Source organism: Phoca vitulina, unplaced genomic scaffold (assembly GCF_004348235.1).
Source record: "Phoca vitulina isolate PV1807 unplaced genomic scaffold, GSC_HSeal_1.0 scaffold25, whole genome shotgun sequence".
In the NCBI taxonomy this organism is placed as follows: domain Eukaryota; kingdom Metazoa; phylum Chordata; class Mammalia; order Carnivora; family Phocidae; genus Phoca; species Phoca vitulina.
In genome coordinates this window covers 12,827,387-12,849,481 of record NW_022589728.1, presented here as the reverse complement: position 1 = coordinate 12,849,481, position 22,095 = coordinate 12,827,387, and the positions used below count along the sequence as shown (strand labels likewise).

At 44.8% G+C, this 22,095-nt stretch overlaps 1 long non-coding RNA gene across 10 annotated transcripts in view; it reads right to left on the bottom strand.

The window, feature by feature from the left end:
• LOC116642919 overlaps positions 1 to 22,095 on the bottom strand; it is a 105,457-nt gene that overhangs the window by 73,512 nt on the left and 9,850 nt on the right. For 7 of the 10 annotated variants that reach the window (XR_004301435.1, XR_004301437.1, XR_004301441.1 and 4 more), the window contains one exon: positions 20,579 to 20,734. The exons of the other annotated variants lie outside the window; for them this stretch is intronic. This is a non-coding gene — a long non-coding RNA (uncharacterized LOC116642919). The remainder of the gene's footprint in view (positions 1 to 20,578; positions 20,735 to 22,095) is intronic. 10 annotated transcript variants of the gene reach the window in all.

The window sequence follows — 22,095 nt, the reverse complement described above, 5'->3', positions numbered from 1 at the left end:
AATGCAAGCCGTGTCAGAACTGGTAAATATTTTCTCTTCTTGGATTTTCTGTTATTATTAGTTTTCAGCTGAGAATGATGAAGCAGGCACAGGCCTCCCGAACAAGGTAGGGGGGAGCCCACCGCCCGGTCGAGATGACAGGCAAGGGAGGGGCTGTCAGAGGAATGAAGAGGAGAACTGGAAAAGTCGATTTGGAGAGAAAAAAAGAAAAAAAGAGAAGGAGCAGAGAAGAGAGAAGGGGTTCAAGGAGGAATTCCGCGGGCAAGTACATTGAGCTGTGCCGGGGGACGCACGCCTGTGGCTGGCACCCCCTAGGGAGCTGACAGGCGGGGTCCCCACAAAGCTGAGCGCCGTCTGTGGGCACAGGATCTGGACCTCAGAGCTGCTTGAAAGAACAGCGTGCAAGACGTCCGACTCAAACCCTTTAAAGAGATTTCCTCCTGTGACAGAATCCTTGGCCCAATACAGATGCACAGTGTGTAGTTAATTTACTTTATCAGAGAGAAAAAAATTGTCCTAACATTCTTAGCTGGTCCAAAATCTCCCTTCTGTCAAATGGCTTTCTGGGCTGGCAAAGAGGACTAGGAGGAAGATTTCGGAGCTTGGGCTCAGACCAGCAACACGTGTGCTCTTGGGCAGCCCCGCATCCTGAAAGAGAGGGCAGAACATTTACAGAAGAGATCTCAGTGGCTGATTCATTTCGGGGGCAGTACGCTGGTCAGGAGGAGGGATTGGGGAAGGAGAAGGACCTTGATTTTAGTAGCAGCTTGGCCACTTACGAGCTGTGACATGGGATAAGCTCACGTGTGGGAGCCACCATTCCGTCAGCCAGAACAAAGAAAGAAGACTAGCACCTGCCTCGTAGAGTTCCCGAGATAACGAAATGCCCCGGGGCAGGTAAGGTGCTTAGCACACGTCTGGAAACACATCTGCCCTCGACTGAAGGTTAGATAGTGTGATTTGAAGTATAATGAAGAATGATATGACTAGAACTAGGCTTAGGAGTCTATGAGAGTAAGGGAAAAGGATTAAAACCAATTTTAGGGTTTTAATTCTCATTAGCAAATACTGAGTGAGACGTGAAGCCTCATTCTGGGGGGTAGCATCTTTCTAAAAGGAGGTGCTAGGATGGGCAAGATGCTCTAGGGACGTGGGGATTCCATCTGTACGGCGTGTTCATGGCTGTTTGCACGTGTGAGGAAGGGAGGCGCCCAGGAAGTGCTTCGGGGTGGGCAGGGGATGCTGAAGTCAAGGAGCTGGGAAAGAAATGGCTGGAAAGCAGGTTAACCCGGAAGTTCTTTCCAGAGCAACAAAAGTCTCCTCCTGCAACATGTCACATTCTAACCTCGGGGGCGGCTCTGCCGGGAAGAAGAGCACCTGCCCACACGTCCCTGGCGCCGAGCACCAGGGGAAGCAGGGGGTCTTCAGTTATTGTGCGCGCTGAGTGGAGCCACCAGCTGGAGCTCATGGGCATTGTGCTAGCCTGGATTTCACACTGTTTGCACAATTATGAAACAACAGACAACAGAAAAGGTGCCAATTCACTCTTCAAAGGCGCATGGACACCCCTCGTTCCTAGGGCTCGTGTGCCGCACGCAGACACCACAAACAGTGCTCCTGCTTCCCTCTCTCTGGGGAACCTCATTCAGGGCGTAGAGCCCTCCCGAGGGGCCTCCCCCCACACACAGCCCCCCCACTTTGGATGGAGAAACAGCTCCTGGCTGGTGAGCCATCTCGGACCGAGGCTCACCGCACATGTTTGTGGTAGCAGAGCCTTTTCCAAACGCTGGCCCCTTGGTCTCTTTGCCCTCCCTGGCTGCTGAGGAAGGAAACCAGCTGCATCCCGGAAAACAATTCCACTCAACAAACAACGCAGCGCCCCGACTAATCATAATGAGGTCTGGTTCAAATGTTGGCACACACACAAAATATTAATTAAAATAACGTGCATGATAAATAATATTGGGATCCAAAGCACAGGCTCCTCTAAAATCACAGTTGGTAATTATGTGAGCGCCTGCTAACACGCACTCAGAATTCCAGTGTTGCTTACATGACAAAATTAGTCGCGGGGAGGTGACCTTGAGAGGTCGTCTCGTGTGAGTACCCTCCCGCTTAGAAACTGAACAACATCTAAACAACACTGCGAGAAGAGCATTCGTCCTCATTTCCAAGGGCTAAGGGAAGAAATTCCCTGAGAACTCAAGAATTCAATTTAATAATAAATATTTGAGCACCGGCTGGTGTAAGGCTCTCTCTGTTTATCACTGGGGATAAGGGATGGGGCGCAGGGGGAGGCATGGTTCACATTTTTAAGAAGTAACTGGTTAAGGGGCGCCTGGATGGCTCAGTCGGTGAAGCACCCAACTCTTGGTTTCAGCTCAGTCAGGTCATGATCTCAGGGTCGTGAGATCGAGCCACATGCTGGGCTCAGCCCTGGGCATGGAGCCTCCGTAAGAGTCTCTCTCTCCCTCTCCCTCTGCCCCTCCCCTCCCCCCCCTCTCCCTCTCTTAAAAAAAAAAAAAAAAAGGAGAAGAGAAGTAACTGGTTATTGGTCAACAATACCTGTTTCAGATAAAAAGTCCTTCTATATCCCTCACCCAAATCTTTCATGCTGCTATTAAAAACCCATTGCCACTTGTTTAACTCCTTGACGAGGACCTCACGATTCCAGTTCTAGAGCTTCTAGGGTCTTTACCAGGTACCACAGACTCTGGGGTAGGGCCGACAACAGGTAAGTATCCCCAGTAATTCTGCTCACTGCTGAGATACTGACCTAAAGTTTCCCACCAACTCCCAACATAATGAAGCAATTGTGCACCATCTACTTTATCTAGATCTTTTAAATTATGACCAAATTTAACATTTATTGCCCCAGTTAATACAGAAGCCTAACTGGGAAAGGAAAAGACCTCATTATCTTAATTCCAAAACCATTTTCTATTTGTGGCTCAGTCAACATTTCGGCATCTCATTAAACGTATTTAATTTCATTCCCTTAACAATAACCCACGTACCACACCAGTGACCACAACTTCAGTGTCCCAGCCCCTAAATCCTATTAGTGTTCAGGAAGCCTCATAGTTGCAACATAATGTTCAATCAGTGCAGAGAAATTAATTAAATTAAAATTATTTTTATTGTGATTTAATTAGCTTGATTTAATTACTTTGTTCACGGACTGAGCATTCTGTTTACAGGCAGATCCCGGCTCTCATTCGTGGCATGAATGTTCCCATAGAATTACACATTTTCTCTGTTCAGCCATTGGAGCGGGCTGGGGGGGTTTGCCAGAAACTCACAATTTATCACAATCAGCATCATCACAAATTATAGGAAGCATCCAGCAATATGATAACTTCTAAATGAAGTGTCTGAAAGCAGGTCATACCACCAGCCTCGGCTGTTAATCCGTCATATTTCATAGTCAACCTGACACCTTGTCCAATTTGCTGTGCCTGCTTTATCCCCTGGCAGCTCTTGTGAGCTGCCGCCTCTCACAGGGCCCGCCTGGGGGGCCCAGCTCCCACTCAGGCCAAGGGCCTGCCTGGCCCTCCTCGGCCCCCCTGCAGCCCTGGCTCCATGCGGTGGCCACTCAAGCTGGGACTCCTGCTTCGTCTTTCTCTGAGCCAGGGGTCCTGTACCTGACATGCACCATCGGACATCCAGTGTTTCGACTGGGGGATGTAGGCAGCAAACCACAGAGCATTAGCAGTTCCTGAGGCTGGGTCTCAGTGAACACAGGCTATTTTCATGATGCCATTACAGTTACTTTTCATATCTTGGCACACTTGCCTTTGATCCCTACTTCAAAACAATAGCAGGAGATCATGCGTGTTCTCAACGTTCTTTACAGCAGGCCACTCCACAACACAGTGTGTGACCCCAGCCGGCCCAACAACAGTGGCCTTCACTGTTTCTCAAAAATAAAATCAGCTTGGGCGCCTGGGTGGCTCAGTCCATTAGGCGTCTGCCTTCGGCTCAGGTCATGATCCCAGGGTCCTGGGATGGAGTCCCACGTCGGGCTCCCTGCTCCATGGGAAGCCTGCTTCTCCCTCTCCCGCTCCCCCTGCTTGTGTTCCTTCTCTCACTGTGTCTCTCTCTGTCAAATAAATAAATAAAATCTTTAAAAATAAATAAAATAAAATCAGCTCTAACTTGTCTATCTGAAATGTGTCATCTTGATTAGCGCACTCAAGGCTGTATGGAGTTGTTTTCTTAGGTTCTAACAACCATATTTCGATATATTTGCCTTTCTGCATGGTCTTACGTATTTTATTTTATGATCTGAAACCATTCTGCTGAGAAAGGAGCCATAGGCTTTGTCAGACTGCTCCAACAATAGAGGCAGGGACGTTTTTGTCCTTGCGTGAGTTTTCTGTGGCTGCTATAACAAACAGCCACAACCTTGGCGGCTTCAGGCAACAGAAACTTATATTCACTTATGGTTCTGGAGGCAGAAACTCAGCCTTAGTCTCACTGGGCAGAAATCAAGATGTCGTCAGAGTGGTTCTCCCTCTGGAGGCTGTAGAAGAAAGTCTATCCCTTGCCTCTTCCAGCTTCTGGTGGCTGCCAGCATTCTTTCGCTTCTGGCCACATCCTTCCAATCTCTGCCCCTGTCTCCACATCACCTTCTCCTCTTCTGTGTGTGTGAGCTCCCTCCGCCTCTCTCTTACAAGGACACTGTTGACAGCATTGATGGCCCAAGAGGATAACGTAGGGTAATTTCCCCATCTCAAGGTTCTTAACTTAGTCACATCTTCAAAGGCTATCTTTTTTTTTTTCCAAATAAGGTAACATTTATAGATTCCAGGGATCAGAGCCTGATCTTCTGGGGGCCGCCATTCAGCCCGCTGGTCTCTATGCTACTTAATTCTTCATTGGCCTTCAGGAAGGGACATAAAATGATTTCAAAGATGTGACAGAAATGGCACCAAATTAAAATAGACGTCCATGCCAGAGCCCATTAAAATAATCAGATAAAAGTTAATGTGATGGTTAAGGAGAAAGCAAGGCCTTTGAAAAATGAAGTTTTCGCCAAGGCCTAGGAGAGAAACAGGGCCTGTTCCTTCACATCCAGATGAAGAAAGTACAAGCTTTGCAAACCTTGCCACCAGAACACGCTTGGTTCTTGAGCCCTGACTGTCCCCGAGAGCTCGGGTGAGTTGTTCTGCTTGCCCCTCCTCTGCCTCTCATCCTGCCCCAAGGGTGCCGTATTTATGTGTTGTGCAAAGTGTTGAATGAGGAACTTCTGTCACCGACCAAAAGTGAAAAAGGGCAAGGACTGTGTGTTTTTCAATTAACTAGAACAGAGGAAATAAGTGTTAACTTCAACGTGAGAAGCTCAGGCTTCCGATTAGAGCTGAATCCCCACAGGCAGGTGTGCCCTACCTGAGTTTATTTCCAAAACAAGTTCCAGAGCCACCTCTTCCGGAATCAAGAAAATGGTGGATAAGCTGATCCAGTGGCAGCCTGATGCCCTTCTCCGGTCAAGAAATCAGACCTGGCTTCCTGCCCCAGCTCTGCCTCTTCTCATGTGATGTCATTCACAAAACCCGGCCTCACTAAGGGCCAGTCTTCTCTGCAGATAGATTACATGGGCTCCTTAAAGGCAGGGCTCTTCTTCCTCCGTGTGCAGGTTTGAGCACATTGCCTGGCACACAGAGGACCTTCAATAAATATTCCTTTACTTGAACTGAATGTCTGCCTTACCTGACTCACAGACTCAAAGTGATACTGGTCACGCTGTGATTCACGCCCAGGAGCTCCTGGCCAGGCGCCTGCCGGGGCAGCTTCGGTTACTGCTTTGCCCTGCCCGGGGGCCTCCCCCTCCCCCTGGCCAGTGGCGGCATCACCACCCGCCTGCCAAAGCCAAGAGTGAGGGCCCGCCTTGCCTTGCCACCCTAGCTGGCTTCCAGCCTCTGTTGCCAGCATTCTCCAGAAAATAAAACTGTTTAACCACCAAAAAAAAAAAAAAAAACTAATTAAAAAAAAATATATATATATGTATATATTGGGCATGCTGCTTCTGGAGGTAACTTAGAAACACGTCACAAACAGAAGGTATCAGTATTGTGGTAGATATCATTCCTCTTACACTAAGTCCTTTGGCAAGGTCCCTTCCAGCCATATGACAATTTCACCCCTTTCAAAATTAGCCTCAGGGTCACCTGGGTGGCTCAGTTGGTTACGCGTCTGCCTTCGGCTCAGGTCATGATCCCAGGTTCCTGGGATCGAGCCCTCCATCGGGCTCCCAGCTCATCGGGGGAGCCTGCTTCTCCCTCTCCCTCTGCCTGCCACTCTGCCTCCTTGTGTTCTCTCTCTCTGTCAAATAAATATATAAAATCTTTTTTAAAAAATAAAAAATAAAATTAGCCTCAGAGAATGCACATCTGCACTGGGAATGAGTAGAAAGAAGCCTCCATTACTCATGCCCTTCAATTCAGAGGGCATGCCCTACCATGCAAACCTTGGTGCTCATCAGCAGACTGGAAAGACCTTTGAGATTATCTAGTCCAACATCCTCTTCTTTAGGGAAAAAGAAAACTAGGAGTTTTCTATTGTCATATGGCTTGTCAGCAGCAAAGAACACAAGCAGCTAGAACCTACCTCTACTGTCTTCTAGTCCAGTGTGTTCTCCATTCTCTTGTGCTCTTTCTTTAACCCAAGGTCTTCACTTTGCCTTGTAAATCTGGCTCAGTGCACTATCTCACAGCTAAGTGTTCCAAGCTGCCCAAGTAGAGTATGTTACTGACTCCCCTCACACAGGTTGGGTTGTGAGAACCTACATAGAAAAACCATTACAAGGTACTCTGAAAAAAATGTAACATGTTTTGGTAGTGTTTGATTTTGCAGTATGCCATTTTAATTCCCTCTTCTTGCCTTTCCTGTATTTTTAAAGTTATTTTATTAGTCGTTATCTTGGGAATTACAATTAACATCTTAAACTTGTAACAACCTAGTTTGAGTAATACCAACTGAGTTTCAAATGTATACAAACACTGTGCTCTGAATAGCTCCATCTCTCCCCCTTTACATTGTTATTGTCACAGACTACAACTTTATCCATTGTATGCCCATTAACATAGACCTATAATCATTGTTTTATGCATTTGCATAAAATTAAATCACAGGAAAAAGAAGTTATAAACCATAGCAAAAGTACAATGATACTGGATTTTATACTTGCCTAGATAGTTACCTTTACCTGTGTTCTTTGCATTTTTTTTCTTATGGCTTTATGGTCCTTTCATTTCAGGCTAAAGGACTCCCTTTAACATTTATTATACAGCAGATTTACTAGTACTGAACTCCCTCGGCTTTTGTTTATCTGGAAATGTCTTAATATCCCCTCATTCTTGAAAGATAGTTTTGCCAGATACAGGATTCTCGGTTGGTGAGTTTCTTTCTTTCAGGACTTTAAATATGTCATTCCACTGCCTCTGGCCTCCATGATTTTTGAAGAGAAGTAAGTTGTTAGGGGCGCCTGGGTGGCTCAGTCGGTTAAGTGTCTGCCTTCAGCTTAGGTCATGATCTCAGGGTTCTGGGATCGAGCCTAGTGACAGGCTCCCTGCTCAGCGGGGAGTCTGCTTCTCCCTCTCCCTCTGCCCCTCCCTCCTCTGCTTGTGTGCTCTCTCTCTCTCAAATAAATAAATAAACAAATATTTTTTTAAAAAGAGAAATAAGTTGTTAATCTTATTGTGGATTTGTCAAATATGGTAAGTCCCTTTCCTCTTGGCGGTTTCAAGATTCTCTCTTCATTTCGTGTTTCAATAGTTTGACTATAATGTGTCTCAGTGTGGGTCTCTTTGTGTTTATCCTACATGGAGTTCATTGAGCTTCTTAGACATGTATGTTCATGTATTTTTTCAGATTTGGGAAATTTTCAGCCATTATTTATTCAAATTGCTTTCTTCCCTTTTCTTTCTTCTCCCAGGACTCCTTCCCAAAATGTGCATGTTAGTATGTGTCATGATATTGCACACATCCGTCATGCTCAGTTCACTATTCTTCATTTTCTTTTTCTTCTGGTCCTCACACAAGTTCAGTGTCTTACCTACAAGTTCATTGACGCTTTCTTTTGCCTGCTCAAATCTTTTTTTTTTTTTAAGATTTTATTTATTTATTTGACACAGAGAGGTGGGGGAGAGCAAGTACAAGCAGGGGGAGTGGCAGGCAGAGGGAGAAGCAGGCTCCCCGCTGAGCAAGGAGCCCAATGTGGGGCTTGATCCCAAGACTCTGGGATCATGACCTGTGCTGGAGGCAGCCGCTTAACTGACTGAGCCACCCAATCATCCCAAGCCTGCTCAAATCTTCTGTTTAACCTCTCTAGTGAGTTTTTCATTTGAGTTGTTGTACTATTTGCCTCCAAAATTTGTTTGGTTCCTTTATGTAATTTCTATTTCTTTGTTGATATTCTCGTTTTGTTCATACATTGTTTTCCTGGTTTCGTTTAGTTCTCACTGAACATATTTAAGACAGTAAATTTAACGTCTTTTACTAATCATTCCAATGTCCAGGATTCCTCAGGGATGATTTCTATCAAATTCATTTTCTCCTGTGAGTGGGCAATATTTTCATGGTGTTTCTTTAAGTTTTGTTTGTTAGGGGGTTTGTTTATTTGTTTGTTTTGGTAGATTTTGTATGTTGTTGTGAGAACTGGACACTGAGTATTAAGTTTTGGTAATTCTAGAGATTTAACCCTCCTACACCTCTGGAATCTTACTTGTTGAAAGCTAAAGCCAACTGTTTGTTACTTTTCCAAACTATTTTTGCAACATGTTGTACTCCTTCCTTAGTGTGGTCCCTGTTGTTTCTGTTCTGTTCTATGTAATCAGCCAGTAACCTGACAAAGATTTCCTTAAATATCCACCTTGCAAAAGGGGTGTAGGGAAGAAAAAAAAATAGTTCCTGTCTGTTTAAATCCCTTCAGAAGCTGCTTTGGTCCATGAATGGGCTGACAGTTCCTGCCAATTCAATCATTGTTTTGGTGAAGGGACAGATTCCTAGAGCTTCCTACTCTGCCATCTTTTTGTGATGTCATCCAGTAGTGATTGATTTTAATTTAGAAACAAGAGAGAGAAAATAATAATTAATTCAAAGTTCCCAAACATGAAAAAACATTTCATCAATGTGGATCTTGACTGTCTCATGGTCTCTCGTGAGAGATCCAAACAACCCAGTGATTTTTGTCTGCCATCTTTAAGTCATAGATATTCTAAACATTTTTTTTTAAGATTTTATTTATTTATTTATTTATTTATTTATTTATTTATTTATTTTTGAGAGAGAGAAACAGCATGAGAGGGGAGAGGGTCAGAAAGAGAAACAGGCTCTCCACTGAGCTGGGAGCCCAATGTGGGACTCGATCCCAGGATTCCGGGATCATGACCTGAGCCAAAGGCAGTTGCTTAACCAACTGAGCCACCCAGGCACCCTAAGTCATATATATTCTAAAAATCCCTTTAGGAAGCAGGCAAGTATAAAATTTGCTAGAAGCATGATGTAGAAAAATCTTTGACCTAGAAGAGTCTAGGAGGGTCAGAATTGAGAGATCAAAGTGATACTGCTAAATAAAAGAGGCATCTTCTGGAGCATGAAGAGGAAAGCCAGTTCTCAGGATCAAGGAATGTTTGATGAAGAGAAACATTGAGTCTGACCACAAAAGAGTCCCTGACCTCCCTGTCCTTATATGCACTCTACACTTAACACTCAGCCACCTGGTGGCTTCTGGCATCCCCATCTTATGGTCCTGTTTGGTCACTTGACTTGGATATCATATGCTCTCACATAATTAGACCTCTCTTGAGAAGAAGAATAATTTCTTAAACATTATAATTAAGCTAAAGGAGGAAGAAGGAGAAGAAGGAAGAGGGTATGGGGAAGGGTGTATTCATTTCCTGGGGCTGCCATAACAAATTACCACAAACTTGATGGTTCAAAACAACAAAAATTTATTCTCTCACGGTTCTGGAGACTAGAAGTCAAAAATCAAGGTCAGGGCTCCCTCCAAAAGCTCTGAATCTCTCTGCCTCTTCTAACCCGGGGCCTGGTGACTCTAAGCATTTCTTTTCCCATGGTAGCATAACTCCTATGCTGTCTCTTGTCTTCGCATGGCCTTCTCCTCTGTGCGCCTCTCTCCATTCTGGTCCTCTCATACAAATACCAATCACTGGATTTAAAACCTCCCCTAAATCTAAGATAATCTCATCTCAAGATCTTTAACTTAATTGCATCTGCAAAAACCTATTTCCAAATAGAATCACAAGCACAGGTATCATGGGTGTGGTATAATATGAAATATATTTGGTCTTTGTCCCAGGTTCCTGACACAGGGCTGTTAAAACCCTTGGGTTTTCCTGAGTGAAAGGAGTGTCTTTTGTTATTGATAATGTGCCCCTTTCAATGACACTGGAGTGTATGCTAATGAGGTAACTTAGGAACTCTTGATACCCTTGGGATAGGGCTGGTCACCAGGAAGACAAAGTAATTAGAGGGTTGGAAGTTTCAGCCTCACCCACCAATCTCTGGGAAGGGGAGGGTAGGAAGCTGGAGATGGAGCTCTGTAAAAACCCTTGACCAATGTGATTCAGAGAGTTTTGGGTTGCTGAACACATGGAGGTGATGGGAGGGTGGCACTGCTAGGGCGAGCGTGGAAGCTCCATGCCCCCGCCCCATACTGCCCTGTGCATCTCTTTCATCTGGCTATTCCTGAATTTTATCCTTTCTAATAATCCAATAAACATAGGTAAAATGTTTTCCTGAGTTCTGTGAGCCATTCTAGCAAATTATCAAACTTGAGGAGTGGGTTGTGAGTACCCTTAATTTACACCTGGTCAGTCAGAAGTCTGGGTGGCCTGAGACTCACGACCAGCATCCAAAGTGCGGCAGTCTTGCGGGACTGAACCCTTAACCTGTGGGGTCTGGGAGTGGCTGGGTGGTTCAGTTGGTTAAGTGTCTGCCTCAGGTCGTGATCCCAGGGCCCTGGGATCCAGTCTCGCATCAGGCTCCCTGCTCAGCGGGGAGTCTGCTTCTCCCTTTCCCTCTGCCTCTCCCCCTGCTTGTGCGCTCTCTCTCAAGTGAATAAATAAAATCTTAAAAAAAAAACAAAAAAAACCCTGTGGGGTCTGCACTAACCTTGGGTAATCCATACCAGAATGTAACTGAATTGTTAGACAACCAGTTTTGGGGTTGAAGAATTAGAGAATTGGCTGGAGTCAGAGAAAACACCCCACAAAGGTTATGATTTGGATGTGGCCTTTGACGGGGATACATAATTCAACTCCCTATAAAGGGGAAGGGGAAGAAGCAAGATTCTCGTATTCTCACAGAATCTGTAGCACTGAGTACATATTAATTAACTGTATACAGGCGTTACTTACGGAATCAACTTAAAAGGGCAAAGCGGTTAATGGTGCTTCATGACAGAGACTTCTTTTGCCCCTAGTTAGACATGAGGTCTTTGCACAAACTTTACAGAAAAGATTATAAGCCTCCTTCAGTACCTACTCCCCCTGCCCATTAATCCTGAGTTTACATTACAGGTGGTCTTTTGGGAGGATAGGCAGGGAATACAGATAACATTTAAGGAGGGTGAAATCTGTGAGTTCATCACTGGAATTATGACTGCTGATAGAGCTAAGGAAGCATTCAAAGATTTGGAGCCCAAATTTAGGTACCTTTGACTCCTTTCCTGGAATGTCCCCTATAGTTAACTCACCATTAAAAAGGAAGTGATTTCAGTTCATGCCAAGTCCAACCACCAGTGGAAGGGATACCATCCATTGTTCTCAATCTTACAAATTTTTCTTTTCTTTCATGTCACTTCTCTTCCTTTTCTAGCACTACATTTTCTCTCTCTCTTTTTTTTTAAAAGTAACAAACATTTGCTTTCACAGGCATGCAGTTTCATCTTGCATCAATGCCATGAGGTAGGTATCATTATTGCTACTTTATAGAGAGTGAAATGGGGCCTCAAAGAGGTAATATAAGGTTAGGCAGACACTCACAGGCACTAAAACCCTATGATGACTCCCTTTCTACTCCTACCATTTCCTTTTCCTCCTTTTCCCCATTCCAAAGGACCTCACAGGCTTAGGACAGGCACCCAGTATTCTAAGATCCATGCTTTTCAGCCCTCTGAGTATCAGAACCACCTGGGGAGCTTTTACGAAAGCTGATGACTGGCCCCATCCCAGGTCATACGAACCATGGCATCTGGTGGTGCAGCCTGGACATCAGCATTTTGTCAAAGCCCTCCAGGTGATCCTAATGAGCGGCCAGGATTGAGAATCCTGCTATCATGTTTGCACCTCTTATGAGCCAGAGAAAAGAAAATAGTCACTCTCAGGCAGAGGCAAATCTTCGGAGCACGTCTCAGTAAACCTGGTTGACAAAAACCAAGGACAAAGTGACCAATGAGACTTACAGATGGCAATCTGAGCTGACACATTTAATGCCCCTCCCTTCCCCAATCCCACTGGAAGAATCATAGAATCATCCTGAGCAGGGAGAAAAGTCTTTAACATTCATGTAAAATAAGGAAGAATGGTATTGACGCACTAGAAACTTTGAGGAGATAGGCGCAACTTGGTGGAGGTGAAAACAGAGGGGTCAGAGTACTAACAAGAACTACGCAGCACTGACAAAGGCCACGTTGGGAGTAAGTGAGTGAAATTTCCCCCAAAGACCTGGGAAATTCTCACCCGTGAACTATAAGAGAATGGAACTGTGAGACAGTCGGTGGGTGGAACTTAGGGCGGTTTGAAAATTACACCAGTGCTTCACACACAGAACTGCTGGCCACCTGGAGGGATTTGGGGAAGGCCCCCATCAGTTACCAAAGAAATAAAAACTTAAAATTTTCCCTCTGGGACTCAGAGAACAGAACAGGAACCAACACAATCGCTGACAAAATCATCTCAAATTTCCAAGCCAGGTAAATATAGATCTCCTTTTGAAAGAAAAAGCAAATCAAAACAAAATAAAAATCCCAGAATACAGGAAAAGATTTGGTACACAAAAAAAGAAAGAAAACTACTTTGAAGAATCAGAGCAAATGGCTAATCTATGAACTAAACTTATTCCAAAAAGCAGGGATTTTTAATTTGGATTTTCAACATGTTGGAAGGACATTATGGAGAAGGGCTACAAAGAAGAAACAATTGATAAATATTTCTATTGGTGAAAATCATGCTCACTAGAATTTTGTTCAAAACGACTTTAATCTGGGCAGGGTGGCAGGTTAAAATTTCCAAAGATGGCAAATTTCCCAACCTACAAGCTCATATGCAACGTGACCTTCCTCTTTCATCAGAAAGAGGGATCTATTTCTCCACATCTTTGAATCTAGGCAGGGGGCAGGAGGATCAGTGTGACTTTACTGACCAATAGACTATGCTGGAAATGACACTATGCCGGCTCTGGTCATAGCTGGCCTGAAAGCTTTTGCTTCTGCCTATTGGAAGTCAGCAGCCATGTAAAAGGTATGACCACCTAAGACAACCAAGCTGTGAGAAGCCCAAGCCATGCAGAGAGACCCCAGAGAGTTAGACACCATGGAGAGACAGAAAGAGAAATTGAGAGAGGCCACGCCTTGGGAGTGAGAAGACAGAATGGAAGTGGACCACCCATCCCAGCTCTACCAGCTAAGGCCATGTGATCAGAGATACGCCACCCAGCCAAGCTACCAAATTCCTGACCCTCAATATTATAAGCAAAATAAAATGGTGGCTCCAAGCCACAAAGTTTCAGGTGGTTTGTTAAAAAGAAATCGATAGCAGCAAAGGCAACCCACAGCAGCCTGGAGGGCCTCACAAAGACAGGAGGGTTTGGTGAATGTTGAAATCTCAAGCCATCTTCCCCAGCTCAGCTCCCAGAATTCCGGCAGCTGGGATATGACCCTAAAGGCAAGACAGAGGCAGATTTCTTCTGCGAATTCTGACCAGCTCTAGGGGAAAGACCTAAAGCAACTCACTGGAGAGCTCCCCACAGTAGCCCTACGGAGAAGTTCCCTTTCATTAGGACCCTGCCCACAGGCAGCCTCCAATCACCTTTCAGGCCCCTATCCTAAACACGCACAAACAACCCAGGATTCCTAGGCCTGTGAGAACACCTTTAATATGAAACACTCAGAAGAAAGGAGATTTAGAAGAAACAGATTATGAGGGGAGGAGAAAACTAAAAAGCAAAATGATCATTATTGTCCATAAAGAAGGAGATATAGGAGAAAACACTGCATCCATAAAACAAGATCAGGATGCTATTAAAAAGAACAAGTAGTCCAAAAACCAAAAAAGAGCTTTTGGAAATTAAATAAATGACAGTATGAGTGAATAACTCAGCAAAAGGGTGGGAAGATAAGTTGGGGAAACTTTCTGGAAAAGAAAGCAAAAGTCAGAGATGAAAAATAAAAGAGGAAAGACAAGAAAACTAGAGGACCAGTACAGACCAACAATTATCTGTTCCCTCCAAATAATAAAGAGTTCCAAAGAGAAGGAACAGAGAAAATGAAGTGGAGGAAATCACCAATAACGTAATTCGAGGGAACTTCCCAGACTTGAAGGGTACGACACACACCAAGTCACATCATCATGAAACCTCCTAACATTCGTTAGAAAAAGAAGATTCTGCAAGGACGGGGAGGGAGGAGAGAGAGGGACAGAGATTGAGAGAGAGAAAGGTCACATACAAATGAGAAATCATGGAATGACTTAGAACTTTGCAATAGCAACACAGGGCACTAAAAGACAATGGTGCAATGCCTTCCAAATTCTGAAAAATCATCTCCACACTGAACTTATCCATCCAGACAAACTATGAACATGTGCAAAATGAAGACATTTTCAGACATATGAAACATTAATCTCCCACACACTTTTTTTAGGAACCTATGGGAGAGTGTGCCTCATAAAACAAAGGAATGAATCAAGAAGGAAGAAAATATGAAATCCAGGAAACAGGCTTCAACACAATCGAACAATAAAGGGAATTCCCAGAACATTAGTGAAGAGGGTTCTCAGAACAACAGCTGCCAGTTCAGACAAGAGTTGGTCAGAGGACTTCAGTAAAGATTCCCCCAGAATACTGAAGAGACAGAATGTCTGATGTGAATGCACACCTCAAGAGGAGATCTAGAACAGTGGTAGAGAATCGGGGCTCACACGTGTAATGCAGATCCAAGAAAGACACAAAACAGCTATAATCCAGAGCAGCACTCTCCAGTAGACACAAAGTGTGCACCCCACATGTAATTTTACATTTATTGCTAGTCACATTTTAAAAAGAAAGAGCTGAAGGGCGCCTGGCGGGCTCAGTCAGTAGAGCATGTGGCTCTTGATCTTGGGGTCGCGAGTTTGAGCCCCACGTTGGGAGTAGAGTTTACATAAATAAATAAATAAACAAACAAATAAATGAGTTGAAATTCATTAATTAGTATCAATAATATATTTTATTTAACCCAGTATATCTAAAATATTATTTCACCATTAAATCAATACAGAATTATTAATGAGATGTTTTATATTCTTTTTTCATACTAATTCTTTGAGATCCAGTGTGTATTTTGCATTTACAGCCCACCTCAATTTGCTCACTAAAATTTCTCAGAAATACTTGATTTTGACCTGAATTTAGTTTTCATTAAATTTGCAGCTGAAAAGGTTATTCACATACCAAAGGTGTTCCAAACATACTTAAAATTTTTCCAAAAGCCATCAGTTATTAAATTCCGATGTAAAATTAAATAACGTTAAAAATTAATTCCTTAGTTACACTAGTCACATTTCAAGTACTCAGTAGCCACGTGTCACTATTAGCGAGTGTATTGGATAGCTGAGATCCAGAGAGATCAAAAAGATATTTGGAAAAGGAAAAGTAACATTGTCACTATATAGCTTAGCTTCAAAAAACATACTCTGAGTATTCATTTAATCAAAATTATCATATGAACTCCATTGGGAAGATGGGGATGGGAAACATTCATTGTGTCAAGGGAGGAAGAAGAAAGAAAGCTAAATCTTAAAACGTCTGAAACTGAAAAAAAAGTAGCAATATAATCCTATTAAATAGAAACAGAAGTAAATACAAAAGGAATCTATCAACATCACTCCAAGTGAATGCCTCTGGGTAAGGAGAACGGAGGGAAAATGGGCTTGAGACTTGTGTTTCTCGGAAACATTACAGTATTGGTTGACTCTTTAAACTCATGCATGCATGATTTTGATTTTTGAAAAGATCTTGACAAATGATCAGTGGCCAGTCTGTCCACAAGTGTGTGGGTTAAGAATTTTCTATCTAATATTCTCGCTCTCTCACTCTCTCCTTCTCTCTATAAAATAAATAAATCTTAAAAAAAAAAAAAAACGGGGGGAGGGCGCCTAGGTGGCTCAGTCAGTTGAGCATCCGACTCTTGATTTCGGCTCAGGTCATGATCTCAGGGTCATGGGATCGAGCCCCATGTTGGGCTCCACACTCAGTGGGGAGTCTGCTTCTCTCCCTGCCCCTCTCCCTCTGCCCCTCCCCTACTCACACATGCTCATTCTCTCTCTGTCTCTCTCTCTCTTTCTCTCTATAAAATAAATAAATAAATCTTTAAAAAAAAAAAAAAGAATTTTCTATGTAATATTGCCCATGTAGGATTGTCACTTTAAAACAGGACCCCTTCCCATCGTGCTCTGTAAGGAGGCAAAGCTGGGAGGCAGCCCCAAGTGTCAGATGGAAAAGAAAGCTGACAGAGAATGCAGTGCAACACATGCGTCCTTGTGGCCAAATCCCAAGTCCCACTCTCAAGGCACAAGAGGGCTTTGAGGAAGTCATACAAAATGGCCTCCTGAGGATCCCAAGGGGATAGAAGAGCCAGGGGACAGGAAGCACAATTCTCAAGAGATGAATGCCACACAATTCTCAAGAGATGAATGCCTGAAGACAGGGTAAGTGGGCAGCACTTCCCAACTTCTCCACACCTCAAACCTGTCCCTTTCAGTGGGGTCTAGCTACTCCACTTGTGGTCCCATTGGCCTCCTCCAAGCCAAAGTCTACCATCCTTCATGGCCCAGGGCAGAGGTTCTCCCTCCTTTAAATTTTCCCTGACTACTCTTGTCCTCACTGACTATCTTTTTTTTTTTTTCTTTTTTAACTCACATGGTAGGTCTCACACAGTTTGGACCTTAATTACAAACTGTGGAATTGCACACTATAATTTCATGCATGATGTCCAAGCTGCATGATAAGAACAAGGACAATACCGTATGCTTCTGCATGCCCCATCATACTGAGCATAGGATTAAACCCATAGTATAGGTTTGAAGAGTATTTGATGATTGATTGTTGGCAGTGATATTGAAATGTGTTTATGCATTTCTGTAGTACCTGTTATTTCAGAAGCTATGGTATTTTATAGGTAGGTAAGAGAGAGAATTTTTAGACATAGGAACTCAGGTACAGAGCTGAGTTCATTTCCGCTTCAGTTCATGACACAATATTGTAATTGGTCAATATAAAACCTCTCCCTTCTTTAATTTTATTGGGATTTTTCTCCTTTATCCTTGATCCCCATGACCTGTCTCCTTCCTCTCTCCCCACCCAATAGATAGCCATCTAATGTATTAGGAATTTGCCCTTGGAGATGTACATATCTTAAAAATAAAGTGTTTGTATATGTGTGCTTTTCTTAACTTTATTAAAATAATATCATGCTATAGATGTTCTTTTTTTACTTTTTCATTTAGCATCTTTCTAAAAACCTGTTTCCAGGGGCGCCTGGGTGGCTCAGTCGGTTGGGCGTCTGCCTTTGGCTCAGGTCATGATCCCAGGGTCCTGGGATTGAGTCCCACATCGGGGTCCCTGCTTCTCCCTCTCCCTCTGCCACTCCCCCTGCTTGTGCTGTCTCTCTCGCTCTCTCTATCAAATAAATAAAATTTTTAAAAACCTAAAAATAAAAATAAAAACCTGTTCCCCTTGCTCCGACTGCTGCACAGTACCCCACCATCAGCTTCTATCATATTTCATCCATCCACTCCCCAAAGCATGGACACCTACATTGCCTCCAACTCCCTGGGACCCAAAATAATGCCATGAGGAACAACATCCCTACACATCTGTTTCCATATGGATGTATGCAAGAGTTTCTCTGGCATATATTGGGATAGCTGTGTTACAGAATATAAAAATATATAAATTGGCTAAGGATTTTGGAATTGTTCTCCACAATGGCTACACCTATCTCATTTCTACCAGCTGTGGAGGAGAATTCGCTGTTGTGTGATTCGGAAACAGCTATCTAACGACATGTGACAGAAACAGCTTTGGGAGCAGAGTTGAGGACCTCAGCAGATGTGATTCTCATCATCTCTATGAAAAGGAGAAGACAAAAGAAACACAAAAAGAGGCAGTTGCGTGCAGGTTCATTTACCCGGTCCACTTCCCTTTAAAGTGGGGGGACAGGACTAAGCTCTGTTTAAGGGATGCTGCTTCCCTAATCTCCCCATTCTGTGCTTCTGACTCTTGGCTGTAGTAGTTAAGGAACCACTTATTTGAGACAGTTCTTTTGATTTGTATCTCAAAAGATTTTCTACCTTGGGAGAAGAAAGCAAGAGGAGGGAGAAATAAGGCATTAGTTAAGAAAACAGAACCCACAGATTCTGAAATGGTAAACACACACGATTAACTAGAAGTGATAAGGCTCTGAAATTGACGTTTATTCCTATCAACAGGGGAATTGATGAATCCCTTTGCCAGTGGGACTGAGTGAAATATCTCTGTCTTTTCCTGCCCACATCCTCGTGTTTCATCACCCAGGGCTGCATGGTCCCAGGACATGAGCTCTCTTGTTTACCCTCTTCCTGCCCTGCATCTGGGGGCTACCTAACCCTGGCTCCTCGGAGGACTCCTCTACCGTTGTCTATCCTCCCCAGGCGTGTCCACGTGCCTACAGACAATGTCAGGTCCCCCCCCCCCCCCCCCGCCATTGCCTCAGCTGCCAAATCTAGAACGCTGGGCGACAGGACCGCAGATCAGACGTGGGGACGGGGGAAGACCAAGTGCCCCAGAAAGGGCACACAGCCTTCTCCCTCCCCGGCGCCTGAACCCCTCCACGTGCCCCTCCACTTCCTTTGCCGGATTCCCACCATCTGGGGTCCACCTCTGACTTGACAGACTCCTGTTGGTCACATCTGGCTTCAGAGAAAGAAACAAGGAGTTAGAAGGCCTAAACTAACAGGCAGCACTTGGCACACACAATAGAAGCAGCTGCTGTTTATAGCCCTTTTTAGGGTGGCCTCAAGCTGGACCTCACACTTCCCCTCCCTGGCTTCCCCCTGTGGGGCATTGTTTTACACGGAGCATCTGGAACCTCACAATCTTGCAGCTTGGAAGGGGAAAAAAAAAAAAAAACGCAGGAGTCCCATGAATCTGTGAAACTCTACTGAACTCCCTTCCTGGGGAAACTTCCCCGCCGGGCTCCTGGCTTACCTCTCAGGTAAGGCAGGTCCCTACCGTTCCCGACCCTCACCTCTCTATGCATTACGTGGCAATACAAAGACCAGCCGGCCAGCTATCCAGTAAAAAAGCTAGCCCCCGAAGTCTTTTTTCTAAATAACTGTCTAGGAGGCCTGAAACACTTCCAATTTCTTAAAGGCGAAAACACCCAGCCTGGACTCAGGTGGTCAGTTCGAGACCAGCATCGCATCGTAGGAGGCCAGTAGCAAGGCCCTTCCCAGAGCCTTCCTGCTTGGTACCGTCATCCGTGTGCCTCTTCTGACCCCAGGGCTTCTCTTCTCTGGTCCTGTCCCCATAGAAACAAGCGCGGAGCTGGCAGGCGCCGAGAAGGCTCGGCACGCACCACCTGACTCGGCGCGCGCCCCTCCAGTACGCACGCCTGATTTCAGCCGCCTGAGCCGGCTCCGCTGGGCAAGGTGGCGCCTAATTACCTCCCTTCTGTTTTTTTCCCTCCTCTTGTCCTCTCCCCTCCCCACCCCTCAGAGGACAGCCTTTCCAAGAAATAACACAAGCGCGCACCTGGCACAGTGCGATAGGGAAGCTCACCATGGATACCGGGCTACCATTCCCACTCCGGCGGTGGCTCCTGGGAATAAGTAACTATCTCTAGAATGCTACGAACTCCAGATGTGCACCGACTAGTGCCTCGAGACCCGGCTTCCTTGTCTCATTATGCCTCGTTTTTTCCCCAAGTTTCATATATGCATCTCGAGCCTTCCGAAGGGGGAAAAAAATGGGAAATGGTAATCTTCCTTTTAATATGCTACCACATGCCAGCCCCGAACAGCTGTGCACACACAACACGATGGACTGGACATGAAATATAGCCCAGCACCATTTTTTCAGCATTCATTCCCAGGGCTTACAAAACACATTTACTTGGAGGGAGGTCACACAGTCTTCCTTCTGCATAAAAAGGTGGCTTTGAAATAGGTACAGCCATCTGGAAACAGCCTCTTCTGCCATTGATATGTAAAATGCACATATTACACCATCTTGCTTGGGACTCTAAAGCCGGACGCAGAGCCACACAGAGGCCCGTGATTGTTTAAATAGACAGTCTCGGGTTCTCCACAGTGCTTACCTTGCTCTGCAAAACCATTTGCCCGCAGTCTAGGTGACTCTGGACAGGCTGGGGAGGCAATTTGCTCAGGGGGGCGTTCATCTGTGTGCAGGGAGAGTGTCCTGGAGTCCAGATTTGGGGGGAAATGATTTGAACACTCTCCGCCGCTGCTGCAGCCTTGTTAATAAGAGAGAATATGTCAAATGCGTGACTGGGAGTAAATAGCAAACACCCCATCGAAATAATGACCTCTGCTCTTTGGCTCATTATAACCAGCGTTTGCTTCCCTCCCTAAAAGACTTAGATCCCACCTTTAATAAGTGGTTTTGTCAGGCATTTAAAGGAAAAGAGTGATGGGTCCTAGTTCACTAATTGATCTCCGTGTAGTCAGGGGGTTGCTTCTGTATGTTTATTAACATTTGCTCCTTAAAATGAGTACACTCCCCCCCCACACACACACACCCAGAAAGACCTTCACAAATAAATTCTTATCCAGAACTTATCCAAATAAATTCTTGACCTCTCAAGCGATTGAACTTGGTGTTGTTTCTTCCATTTTTATTTCCTGGCTTCGTTTTGATCTCTGTTTATTTTTTTTTAAATATATACACGATATGGAGAATATAAATCAGCTGCCTTAAAATTTAAATGCCATCCCAAAGCTAAATGCTGTCCCTCCAAAAAAAAAAAAATCCCTGAAAGAATACAGAGCTCTGGAGCAGCTCAAAGGGTTAAGCTGTTAAATGCACAAATAGCAGAGCTCCTGTTACTGAGAGGAGAGCGAGCCCACTGGAAGGAGGAGATCACTCTAGGTCAGCCTGTCCTTTACATTGTGAAGAGCTAGAAAGGGGCTAATAAACCCAGCAGCCTATGGCAAAGGTAATTTATTTTATATTCCTAGTCATCACATGCAATATTTTTTGGAGGGGGAGAGCAAATATAATTCAAAGAAAGTGATAAACAATAAAAAAAAAAAAAAAAAACAATGTCTAGTGAGGCTTCCACCCCCAAGTTAAGAGAACACTTGCCTTTCTCTGCTTTTGTGGTGCATTTCTCATCCTGTTTGTGTGTCAACATCTTCAAAGTGCCTAAGTGGCTGTGGTGGGGGATGGTGGCTCTGCCTAAGCCTGGGGTCAGGGGTCCTTCCGGGGGAGGACAGGAATCCCCCCCCACCCAGATAGCAACTCCCAGGTGTGGGCGCACACATTTCCGCACAGGCAGCTCCCAGCCCCACTCCCGGGAAGAAGCATCCACTTGACTTATGAATCGGCTCCTTGCCCCGGAGTAATTACCAAGTGGACAGTTCTCCGGCTGATTTCCTGAGCCAGCGTGGAGGACAGCTTCTCCTGGGGGGGCTCCGGGTGAGGAGCTGGGCCCTTTCTGCTCCTGTCTCGCACTTGCCACATTTTACGTGGATGAGGTCATTGGACTGCAGATGAGGTAACCGTGCAGCCTGCCCAGGAGCTGGGAGAGGTTACCATGTGACCGTGCATGTAAACACAGGGAGGTTCCGGGGGGGGGGGGGGGGGGGGGGGGGG